Here is a 13,082-nt window from a genome sequence, read left to right as displayed (position 1 = left end):
TCTGAGGATCCTCTCATGAGGCCAGATCTGCAGGCTCTCCAGCTACTTTGTGCCATCAGGACAGCACAAAATCCCTACAGCAGGAACAGAATCTGGCCCTTAAACTGTTATTTCCATTATTTCCAATTATTTGGTTTGCTTGTGAAAGTGTAACATTAATGTTTGCAGTTTTCTCAAAAGCCACAATATTCTTTTTAGGTTCCATGTCTGATAGGTATTTACTTACAAGCCTAATTCTAATTCAATAAAGTTTTTTGCCTGAGAGTATGTATTCTCTTGATTCTCTGAATGGCCCTGCGAGATGAGGGTGGGGATGATTATTTTAAACAGTCTAGGAGTCCAGATTTTGGGTAAAATAAAGGGATTTTAAATATAACAAATAGAGCTAGGGAGATGTGACCCTTTTTCAGATAACAGAGTGTTCTGGATAACAGTTTCAGCTAATCAAAGTTTAATCAAATATTTGTAAAATGGTTGGTTTCCCAGAGCAAAACCTGTAGAGAATCAAATCACAGGTAAAGCTGAATAGTTTGTTTTCTGTAACAGGATCTACCTGCTGTATGTGTTGATATGCTTTTGGACAGGCAGCACCAAACCATGATTATTGTTTGGAATCTGGCAGAACCAAGGAGTCCCCGGCATGGACCAAAGTCCCATTGTGCTAGGTGCTGTACAAATACAGAACAAAGAGCTTACAACCATGCTGAGTTTACAAGTTAGGTGATGCCCCCGCAGCAAGCACCACTTGTTGGAATTATGTTGCAGCATTATAAACAGTGTAATATTGTTTCCAGATGTTGCACCATCATTACTTGATATCATATACATTACAATTACTTTAAGGGCCAAATCCTAGTCAACTGAGACAAGTAGTCCCATTGACTTTGTGGGGGACTAGAATAAGTATGGCAATAAGCAATGATATTAAGTTCACTATATAATTACTTTAATTTTCATCTTTTGTATAACATACCTGTGGGTTATGGTTATTTGGCAGCTGACGTATTGGTAACAACCAGTACTATTTTCATTATGGCTATTTTGCAATCATATTGTAACTTTTAAAAGGTACTAGAGAGATGATGGAATGCAATAGAACTGTTATAAAGATTAATAAAGTTAGTAAAAATTGTTAACACAAACTGCTTACTAAGAAAGAAAATGGAGTAAGGTCATAAAAGCTTGAAAAATCAATTTATTTTTAGATTTGTCAAACCACAGAATGTCTTTCTGGCCAAGTAATCCACTTTATTATATTGCTAGTGCATTGATTTACACCATGATCTCCAGTCAAGGAGATTTTACATCCTCTCTAGAGTTTCTTCACATTAAGAAATGTTGAGGATCCTCTTGCAAACTGCTGCATCTTCAGGGCAATCCACTTCTAATTTCATTCTGCATTCATTGCTGCCTTGTTGATCATTGTGATTACAAGCTACAGATAAGTGTCTGACCTCACCGTTTCATTAAGGAGGATTTTGTCAATTTTTAAATGATTGGTTCAGTTACGTTAAAAATCTAGCAGTATTGATTTATTTAAATAAATTACACTGGAAATGCCAGACAATTAAAAGTGTGAGATATATATTTGTCTAAAGTAGGATTTTTTCAGATACTTCAGCATACATTAAAACAGTCTGTCAGAATGGACAGGACATTATCCTTTCATCATGCACTGGGAAGACTGCCTGTGATATAAAATACTAATAACATGGTGAGAGAGATGGGACATAACAGCATCAAAGGTCCAGTAAAGAAGTTTAGGTAGTGTAGAGTCATAGAGCTAAAGACCAGAAGGGACATCAGATCACTTAGTCTGGCCCTCTCTATATCCACAGGATACCAACACCACCTAGCACCTGCACACCAAGCCCAACAACTGAAATTAGATCAAAATACTACAGGCCACAGCAGACCAGTCTATTATGTGCCATTAATATACTCCATCTTGGCACCCTGATTCAATACAGGCAAATGTGCATTAAACGTAGGCAGCACAGAACTAGTGAGATGTATGTTCACCAAGTCATTTAAACCTTTGGTTAGCACTAGTTGACTTGAGCATGGTGTTCTTTGTATTGTATACACTCCTGAAGTCTCAAAGTTCCATCAGACTCACATGGGAGTTCTTGCCCTGCAGGGAAAACTCCATTAAACAACCTTGAGTCCCTGCTATAAATAAATTAAAGATCCTCCCTTCCTGCAGGACAGGTAGAGCTTTAGATGACAACTTTCACTCAAGTTAGGAAAACACATCAGGACAGTTAATCAGAAGCCTTTAACAATAACTAATATCCTCGGATTGGCTCCCTTTATTTGGAACATACTCATCAACAATGACACTTTCTTCCTATTATCTTGATGTTCCCTTGGCCCATGATCAGAAACTAAACATGCCGTCTACATGGGTACAAAATCTGCAACCGCCCCTGGTTTTTTTAAATAGCCAACATTCACTTTTGTACCTTGCAGTGCCTCCTTTGTCAACATCTGGAAGCCTCTTCTTCCTCACTATTTATTCATTTATTTTTCTCTTAGCCCTTTCTTACCTACTTTCCACAGTAGCTAGAATATCATTCCTGTCTTCTTTGGCTTCATTCTTTTCTATCTGTTCTTTAAACTCAATCCTTTTTAGTTTTACATTTGCCACTGCAGGTATTGGTTACACTGCAACACTTCCACCCATACTTACTAGTCCATTTTTTCAGGGTTCTAACAGGGTTCCCCAGTAATGGCAGCAACATGATGCAGACCCTTCCCACTGTGGGAAGCAGAATCTTTCTCTGCTAATCCTCTCCTGGCAGCTCAGTAAACCCTGAAGTTTTCTACTCCACTCCTCATTCATGTGGGTAATCCTTGCTCACATGAGCTGTCCTACAATATTCAGCATGATAATTTGCCATTGAAAAACACAGAAAAATAAATAGCTTTAATAGAGCCATCAAGACACAAAAACTGACCATGCCAGTAAAATTGGAGCATCCTCATCACACATTCCCCATGCTCTTTGCTGCTCTCAGTGATTGCATTGTATCTGAAATTTGATTGTAAGCTCCTAGGGGCAAAGTCTTGTGTTCGGCTCAGTGTGCTTTTTGTCACTGCATAAGTAATGAAGAATAATGATAAATAATAGAATCCAATAGTGTGACCCTCCCATTGCCAGCTACACAGAATATTGCAAAGCAGTGTCATAAGGGAGGAGAGAATCTGGTCAAATATATTTGCAAATCATTTGTCCAAGTTTACTGTTTTATATTGTCAGTGGCAACTTGCTCCCATTCACGTTTGCATCAAAAACTGAAACAGAGCAAGACTAAAAAAGAACTACTTATTTTGATGTCAGGCCAAGAGACACCGTGTTAAAGCTTTCTTCTTAACTGCTCTGTCCCACGCACACACTAACACTCTCAGTGAGAGTGCAAGGATATGCTACCTTAATTTTTAAGCTTAGTCATGCACTGCAGCTTTTTTATAGTTAGAAGAGGTGAACAATTCTCCCAGCTCTTATACAAAGGAGCATTTTAAGCACAAAAGTTCTTCAGACTTTCCTTCCACTATATTGTAGGTAGAATTTACACATGCATGCACATAGAGAGACAGGCCCATGCACACACGTACACACAAACAATCATTTCTTTAGGATAGCCTCTGGAGGTTTTTTTTTTTTTTCTTTAAACATTGGAGGACGTGGTTATTCAACAGCCTACAAGCTTACAACTGCCTAAAATAATGCCACCTTGTTCTTTCAAAAAAATAAATAAAACTAACATCTGGGAGATTCATAATCTACACCATTTGTCTGCCTCACTTTCCCTTCCGCTTTTTCCTCAGTGAGAAAACATACAGTCAGTGCTCTGGTGGGGAGAGGAGGCTTCTCCAGGAATCAGGTCATTCCACATCTCATTGATAAGTCAGGATGAAAGGAGAATGATACACTTTATCATTTCCCTGCCATTGTGGGGACTTCAGGCACTGGTGCACCTCCGTCCCTCCTATGCCCTGCCTGTGGCATATAACAGTCTAATCTCTTGTGGGCTGTAATACTTCAGTCTAATTTCAGTTGTTGGGTTTAGTAGGCAGGTGCTGGATAGTGTAGATGTCCTGTGACATATAGAAGGTCATACTAGATGATCTAGTGCTCCCTTCTGTCCTTAAACTCTATAACTCAATAAATCAAACTTACCTATTCCAAGCCAATGACAACATCATAGCAAACTATCCATTGTTATTCACTTAGTTGCATAATGTGAAGACCTGTGATATCGACACACCACTCTAACTCTTCTTGTTTGCATAATTCTTCCAAATGTTTACATTCAGAAAACCCCTTCTGAAGGAACCTATAGTTTGCCTTTGAAGGAGGGGAGGGGTAGAATCAGCTTGGGATCTAGGAGTTATTCCCTATCTCTAACTGATACGATGATCCTGTCCTATATAATATATTACTGGGACTATTATTTGAATCCTTTGCCAAAGCCATAGGCTCCAATTCAGCAAGTGTGAACTTTAAGCACATGAGTATCAGGACTCCCACTGATCCGTAGAAGTGCCCCTCATCTCCCAGAACTAGCCTCTAAATGCCTCATCAAAATCAGTTAATTTTGTATTGTTCTTAGCACTTCAAAACTATTTATGTTTTCCTAATGTATTCTTTGCATTTCAATGGTGCCTAGAACCCCCACACATGGCCCAGGATCCTACTGTGCTAGGCACTATTCAAACAAAGACAGCTCCTTCCCCACAGAGTTTACAAGCTCAGTAATACAACTTGCTTGATCGTACTTCATTTCCAATGAAATGACTATATCATTCTTGCTCCTTCATGTAATATAAATACTAAAGAAACTATGCATTAAAATAAACAGATACTGTAGAGCATGTGCCACGTTTATGCCTTTTAGAATGTCACACATAGCTTAAAAAAAAAAAATTATTTGCCAGAGCATGAGGGTCAGATTTCCCACTGATCTGTGTCAGAGCATCAGTTCACCTCCACATTGCCTTGCTTAGAAGCTGATGGTGCCAGCTCAAAACAGAGAGAAGGAGAAATGTCATATTTCATTTGAACCACCAAAACAGTCTAGCAGATTATAACACTGAAATGTAATATAGTCACATCTGCCTCAGTTTGTTTATACAGTAAAGGGAAGAATATGACTGAACTCAATTTTTTATTTTCTGCAGTCCGGTGATTAAAGCACTTTTCCTTCCACCGAAATAGAATTCTAGACTAGGTATAGATTTAATAGTGCTAGCCGGTGCCAATCTCATCTCTCAGACCAATGCTAATTTTTATGAGGGTGTATTACATAATTTGAAAGACCTAAAACACTTTTAAAAGTGAGAGGGGAAAATGCAAGTTGTGCATACCATATTGAGAGCTCTTAAAAGGCAAACAGATTGGCCTGTAACTGAGAATTAGGTGTTAACCATCCTCTGTCTAGGGCATCATTTATCATCAGATGTTCAGCAATTGAGATGTGCTTATCCTGTTCTTATTGAAAATTGTTTAAATATTAATGGAGGCCATAAATATGTTTTCTCATTCTTTTTCAGTAATCCATTGACATACGACAGAAACTATTATTGTTCTTTCCTTGATTTTCTTTAGAGAATGTCATCTATTGTGCACAATTAAGCAAAGTAGCATAAATAACCTTCTTTTGTATCAACCTGAAATCTGACTAAAATGACCCTTGGTCTTTGTGGTTTAAAGACTGCATATGTATGAAGTTTCCCTTGAAATAAATGCCAAAAAAATGAAAATCTATACAAAAAAGGAAACATTGCCGGGCTTTGCCAACAGTACACAGTAATTATGGTAGTTATGCTAAGGTTTGGTTAATATCCTCTAACAGCACCATATGAAATTAGGACTTAAGATCTTGATTCTGCACCACTGAAGTCAGTGGAAATTTTCTCATTGACTTTAATGGCAGTAGAATCAGGCCCTATATTTATTTTTGACATTTGCATTTGCCAGGCTGAACTAAATTTCTTCCTATTGGATATATTTGAAGCATACTCCCCAAGATTAAAGCCCACAGGGTCACTGGCTTTATATGACTCATTTCAAGTTCAGTCAGGGTAGAAATTAAGGTCCAATGATGATTTGGTTAAATGAAAGGAAATAATAAGCAGATATATTCAATCCATAATACTGATGTTCACTGTCAGAAATGTGTATTTGCCTGCAAAACTAATGAATTGCATTCTTCTTTTAGAAGTCCACAATTTGCTCAGCACATTAGCATTTAGTTTATACATATATGTTTGTATGATTAAACATTAGTGATAGCAAAGAGAAAGTGATTACAAATGGATTTAAACTGCAAGCTGAGTTCCTTAAAGTAGGCTGTTTAGCGTCTCTTAGAATTAACCTGTTTGGATTTAATACACACCACTACGTTTGAAAACTACAAGCAAGCTGGTGAACTAAAAATTTCTGACATATTATTTTTAACAAAATACACAGATGCTTCTACTAGGAATAGAAGCCTGAACAAAACATACTGAGAGGCATTTTTCCCTTGGGCACGTTTAACATTTTTCGGGGGGAAAGTTGGCTTTAGACACCCATACATGCAGTGGAGGCTCCTCATGAAAAGCAATACATAGGTTTTGCATATCCTGAGCCAAATCCTGCTCATTTAATTCATTCTGAGCCCAACCCACCAAGATGCTGAACGTCCTAACTCCCGTTGGCTACAGTGTTAATAAATAGTAATTAGCATCTTGTTGGACCAGTTCCTCAAGTAGAACCATTGCCATCAATCGGTAATTGATAGTAATGGACTACTCACGAGTAAGGCAAGCAGGAATTGGTCCTCTCCTTGGAGTCAACTGCTAGTAAACTAATTCTGAGGGCACCTTTCCATGTCAGCTCTTCTTTCCACTTTCAGATGTCATCTGCTCCCACTGCATTTTCAGAGAGAAATCCTGAAAAGTTAAAATTGCATCTGTAGTTGAAATGCCACAGTGCTGGTGCTGTTTACTTGATTTATCAAACTAAGAAATTTAATGAAAGTGTTCAAGAACGGGGGGAAATAATTGAAAATGTAAACTGTATTGGCACTTCTGTTCAATTTCTAAAAGGGTAAATTTTCTCAAATAGTTATGTTTAGAAAGCTATGAAGTGTACCACTTTTTCTATGGCAACAAGGCTAAGAAAAAATGTTGAGTTTACATCATCTAATTGAATTCTATTCATGCAGACTTATGGTAGCAATGATGCTTAAAATATTTCAACGCAAAAGTCTTAGAGTTCTCCTCCCACCGGTAAAATTTGATTTGTGTTATTTTTAAACTCACAGCTCACAAAGTCTTATATGGTTTTCTGAAATGCAGATATAATCAAGGTGCACACAATTGTTATTATTAAAAGTTAGTCCAAAAGGTCAGCCTTTATATGGTGTTACAATGAGGCAGCTTTAAAATGGAAAATGCAATACAATATACATGTGGGTTGTATATATAATAATATATGGTTGGTTATACAAAATGCTGTGAGTAGACATTAACATTTATATTATGTAGCATTAGGAGTTACTTTCTTATAAGTATTGTTTATAGATACTCTATCTTGTCATAACTGTTAAAGATTTGCAGCACCATGTGCTTTCAATATGCACTTTGTGTTGACTCTGTCTCTTGTCAAAGATCCATTCTTGTTCATAAATATCTATATATAGATAGCGTCTCTTAGAATCAACCTGTTTTATATATCTATATCTATATCTATAGATATATATCATATCCTTCCCCCGTACCCTGTGTTCATGATGGGAACTAAAACAATTTTACTGTTAGCTGAAGTAATAGCACAAGGTCTTTACTTACTTGTATATATCAGGGGTCATATGGGTGAGCCCCATGCCCTTAATTCCAACCACTGACTAAAAGTCCCAGGAAGAGTACATAGGGCACTGAGACCTTCAGAAATCAATATCTTTACTAGAGAATTGACAATTGTGTGGTGAAAAAGAGACAGAGCTTCTCTAGAAACCATCTCTAAAAGTAATAAGCAAATTTATATCTGGTCTGTGACCGTGGACACCCTCTTATAAGCTTTTTGGGAGGGAGAGTGAGTATGGGCTGGCACGACTGAAGTGATCTGTGGAGGATTCCCTCCCATAGTGCTATAAAGCTTTTTTATTATTATTATTTAAATGAAAGATGCTTTAATGAATGTCATATTACAACATTAACATATAAACAACATCAACATTTGTTAAGCAGCCCAAACATATTATTTTATTTAATGACTTTTTATAAGATAAGAAACCTCGCAGGTAGCTTTTTGTGACTAACACCACATTTCAATTAACAATAAATTATTCACCTGTATATCGTAATGTACCTATGCCCACAAAATACAGCTTCCAGGTAGCATAGCCTCTGCTGCAAGAGGCCCTCAACTTACAAACAGCAATAGAAACTGAAATCCTTTAAAGCCTATGATATTATAAAATAAGTATTGCAGAAAGATTGAAAATTGCTTCAATAAATAGCAATATTAAAAAGCAAACAGCAGTATTTAGAGGGGAAGATTATGGGCAATTCTGCATTCAGTGAGGCACAACTGCAAGGTTGAATGGATGGAAAACCCTAGACTAGAATATTATATAAGAATCAGTTCCCCTCATACAGCTTTGAGGTTGAAATGGTCACACAATTAGGCCAGGAGGGTTACACTGTAGAGAGCTTTGGGGTTTTAATGTTATCAGATTTTATATTTGTGGATTTGATGAGTAATGTTTTAACGTGTGTGGAAAATACCATCAATGCTTTTAGACATTTTGATAATTTCTCTTTGATTAAGACAGCTGAAAAAGTACATTAGGCTCATTTGCTTGTTTTTATTTATTTGCTTTTTTAATATTTTCAGTAAACCCACATTTCCTGAGAAACCAATTGTGAAATATCATCTTGTTCCTAACAATGGACTGTAGAGAAATATCTTCAGATTGCAATCATATGGAAGTATCACATATTTCTCTTGATCCTTATTGCAAAGAAACTCCTCAGGAATTTACAAAAGAGGATGAGTAAAGTTAAGAGGATTCTTTATCTATAGCTTTGTTACTTATCAGCTATATTCTTTAATTGAAACTGAAGTGAGCAGCTGTTAGCCGGTTTTCTATTAAACACTAATGTTGTAGATTTGAAAACAATAGACAGTTAATGTTATTTGATTTCTTACATTCAGCAGTCCAAGGAAACATCTGGCAATGATGCCCATGAAGACAAATGGCTAGTCATTGATGAGCTCATCAAGTTGGCTGTTTAAACGTGTCAGCTTTTATTAAAGTTTACATTCTTATATTCTTATAGGAAGGGAGAAGTACAGAAGATTTGGGGAGGGGGATTGGGGGTAGCAGGAGCATGGAGCGTTTGATACCTGTTGGTAAACAGAGCCCTGCTTTATAATGCTATTATGTGCCAGTTTGGATAGATTCAATGCCGTTTAGTCTGGTACTTAACGTAAACTGTTTAAATTGAGAAAGGGTCTAGACATGACTGAATGGCCATCAATCACAAAGGAATCCCTGCTTGTGTTAAGTGGTGGCATCTTCATGGCGGTAGCCAATGCCTAAATAAGGACTTGAGTTAATCTCCTCTATATTATCCACCGAGAAATTGCCATGGGTTTTCTATACTGAAGCTTTGCAGTGCTATAGTCTGATCCGGTGCCTTCTATGCTCCACAGCTGAACACAATGTTCTTGTAGATCTGATACAAGCTAGCAGGGATGCTATCTGACAGCTTGGGTCTCCCGGTTGGGATGTTACCACCAAGCAGATGCGATATCCAAGCAGAATGTAAGAACATGCTATTCCTCTTGCCTTTCTCAGCCAGAGGATGAAACGCGTAGTGGAACAGCCCGCGTTAGGGGTCGACAGTCTTGCATTCTTCTCTAGAAGCCTCCGTAATGATGCAACTAACAAGCAACTGGAGCTAAGGGGTTTGCGCCCTCTCCTAAGTTTCAGCCGGGTTCATTCACTATTTAGTCAACAAGGACAGGGAAAGAAAACAACTTATGGGAAAGGGATGGCTCTCTTGGCTACTTATAGCTAACGCGTCCTTGCCACCCCAGCTTAGAGAAAGATAGAGCAGAACTGACGGGATACTTTCCTTTCTGAAAGGGGGAGAAGGATAAATCAGTCCAATTCCATCCATGGCTTTATTTGAGAGGTTTGGGGGGGACCACGGGGTCGGCAGTGATAAATAGGGGAACCCCCCCCCCCCTTATGATTCTACCAGCCTCCAACTCCACCATTTACATATCTGGCTGGTGGCTGATTTTTATTCTCAGCACGAAAACTGCAATCTACTTCAATGCATGAATGCAGCCCTGCATCTATTCACCACAGTACAACAGTCCAGAGATTTATTGTACTAAAAAAAAAAAAAAAAAAAAAAAAAAAAACCACCAACCACCACGGAGAAGAAACGGGCTCTCCAGCCCAGTGAACAGCTCACTGTGATACAAAACTCCTTCTGAACCTTAAAAAAACAAAACAAAAAAACCCACACACCCAACCTGGCATTCCCCATTATCAGGGAATTTCAAAGAATCCGAATTAATGAGCCACTACACTTCAGTCTAATAATGCATCTGTTTATAAGGAAACAGACAGATAGTGTCTGTGACAGTGTATGCAAGGTGCACCAAGTCAAAGACAAATCCACAGAGAGAAACCCTTCTACCAGTGAGAAATAAATAACTAGCTAACAATAAAAACAGATACTCACTCTTTCAATGACCCAGGAAACGTCTTGCGAAGACCACTTTACAAATGGATTTAAAGGGTCTACTTCAGGGAGAGGAAAATATTAACCAGTCCGTCTGAATGGGCAGGATTCTCCGGATTTCTTTCATGCTTTTTGATGCTGCTGGAGGAGAAGCTGGTTACTTAGACTCTCAGGTTTCTGTGCCTGCATAGTAAAGTGCAGTTAGTAATTTCTCCCTTTGCACAAATCAGCGGCAGCAGCACATCGCCGGGAAAGCAGGGATATTCCAAATAAATCCACTCATTCAGGGGCTGAGCGCTCCAATGTGCCTGCCTGCCAGATGTAACTGTGAAGTGATGTGGAAAAGTGAGCTGGGAGCCTCCCCTGACAGCTCTTATTGGGCTGATCTCGGAGGCAGGTCTTGCGCTTGGAAATTCAAGTAAGCAATTTTTTTTTTTCAATCTAGTAAGCACACAACTTTTCTACAAATTTCAGAGCCATTCATTCCCGAGCTCCTTGCCAGGTGCCTTTCCAGCCTGAGGCTGGTGTATTTCACCCAAACACGCGGGAGGAGGAGAAGCGGAATGGGAGCGGGGGGAGGCTAAGGTGGGACTGAGGACTGATGGAGATGGCGGGCAGGGGGGCTCCGATCAGAGAAGAGAAAGGGGGAGCAGTGGGGTCTGTGGAGCAGCAGCCAGCGACAGGGGCAGTCCAGGGGGAGCAGGGAAGTTGCGGGAGCGGTGGTGGCTAGAAGCGAAGGGGGTGGAAGGACAGCTGGTGGCAGAGGATGCTAATTCTTAGGGGTCCTGGACACAAAGGGGTGGAGGGGATGGCAGAGGGGACTGGGCGGTGGTAGGGTACAAGATTTCCATGAGAGGTCCTGTGAGAGAATGTGGAGGCTATAAGCCAGGGGCAGCGGGTGCTGAGAAGGGTCAGGGTGCTACAACCCCCAAGGTTCAGGGAAGGGAGTGGGTGGGAGGGGAGATAAGGGAGAAGTCACAAGAGGAGAAGGGTGGGGAGACACGCATCCCAGGGGCAGGGAGGGAGAAACACCCTGGGAGCAAAAGAGGAGGGGAGCCTCCCAGTGGGAAGATCAAAGGATCCTAGGAGAGAAATAGAAAGTCCCCAGGAGGCAGAGACACCCCAAAGTGTGTGTGGGGAGGTGGGGGGGAGAATGAGGAGAAAGAGTTTAGGACACAGTGTGGTAGACCCCGCACTTAGTGCCCCTCTGGAAAGGCGCAGAGATACCAAGGTAATAGGTGTGATATAAGAAACTGAATGGAAGAAGATGGGGGAGAGCAGGGGATTGGAGGGGAGGGAAGGGAGACACAAGCAGGCTGGAGCCAAAGGAAGAGGAGGGTTTGGGTGGACGGGAGAAATGTGAGTGAAATGAGATGGTGGGGGAGGACTCAGGACAGGAATGGTAAGGAGTTGGTGGCAGGTGCAGGAATAGGTGGAAGAGGAATAAGGGGTGATGGTGACGGGAAGAAGGAGAGAAAAGGAAGGGGGAAATGCGGAGAGTGAAAGAGGGATTGGGGGATAGAGACCACATAGAAGGAATGAGGGGATATTTTTAATCAGTATTATGAAATCAGACCCTGCAGAAGGAAAATTCAACCAAAATGTTCAGTAGAAGGCTTTGGGAAGAAAGGACAGAGGCCAGGGAGTCATGCTAAGGGAGCTATTTTAAAATCATTTATATATAAAAATAAATAAGGCATATGCATGTGTGCATGAGAGAGTCAGGTTTCTCCCCTATCACTGTAAGCCCTTATCCAGTGTGCTACAAGTATAGCTGTGCTGGGTGACCCAATTTTAGAGCTTTAGCATGGGGTGGAACAAGGCTAGGTCCCTTCAGTACAACAAGATGTGGCAGCACTAAGGGACAACTGTGTTGTCAGAAGTTCTCTTGATGTGGTTGGGCCTCTTGGGATTACAACGGACCTTATGGCTCCTAGTTTCTAGTTCCTGTTTGTGATCACTGATTACCTGTTGTGGTTTTATATAGTGCAGTCCCCCAGCATGCTGAATGCTTCTGAGAGGTACCGAGTACGCTCAGCTCCCTTTTCACTTTAGTAAGAGGTGAGGGTGCTCAGCACCTATTTGAAGCATTCAACACTTATAGAAAGGGACCATAATGAAGTTCCTGTGCAAAGGATCTAAAGAATTCTGTTATGCAGGACAGACTAGGTGATAATAATGATCCCTTCTGGCCCTAAAAATCTATTAACTGAGTTTGTGTTTTTCCTCCCCCCCCCCCCCCCCCCACATTGGAAGAGGTGTGCCTGAATATTGTTTTCACTCTGGAAGATATATACATATGTGAGTGTGTATGTAATACTCACATG

The 13,082-nt window shown here is 40.0% G+C and overlaps 1 protein-coding gene across 1 annotated transcript in view; it reads right to left on the bottom strand.

Annotated features, from left to right (window-relative positions):
- The window catches only part of CDH8 (cadherin 8), a 200,962-nt gene extending 189,867 nt beyond the window's left edge, over window positions 1-11,095 (bottom strand). The window contains exon 1 of the mRNA XM_005300574.4: window positions 10,756-11,095. The gene's annotated coding sequence lies outside the window, so the exon portion shown is untranslated. The remainder of the gene's footprint in view (window positions 1-10,755) is intronic.
- Between the last annotated feature and the right edge of the window lie 1,987 nt (window positions 11,096-13,082).

Source organism: Chrysemys picta, chromosome 14, assembly GCF_011386835.1.
Source record: "Chrysemys picta bellii isolate R12L10 chromosome 14, ASM1138683v2, whole genome shotgun sequence".
In the NCBI taxonomy this organism is placed as follows: Eukaryota; Metazoa; Chordata; order Testudines; family Emydidae; genus Chrysemys; species Chrysemys picta.
The sequence above is the reverse complement of the archived record's forward strand: the minus strand, read 5'-3'. Positions and strand labels throughout refer to the sequence as shown.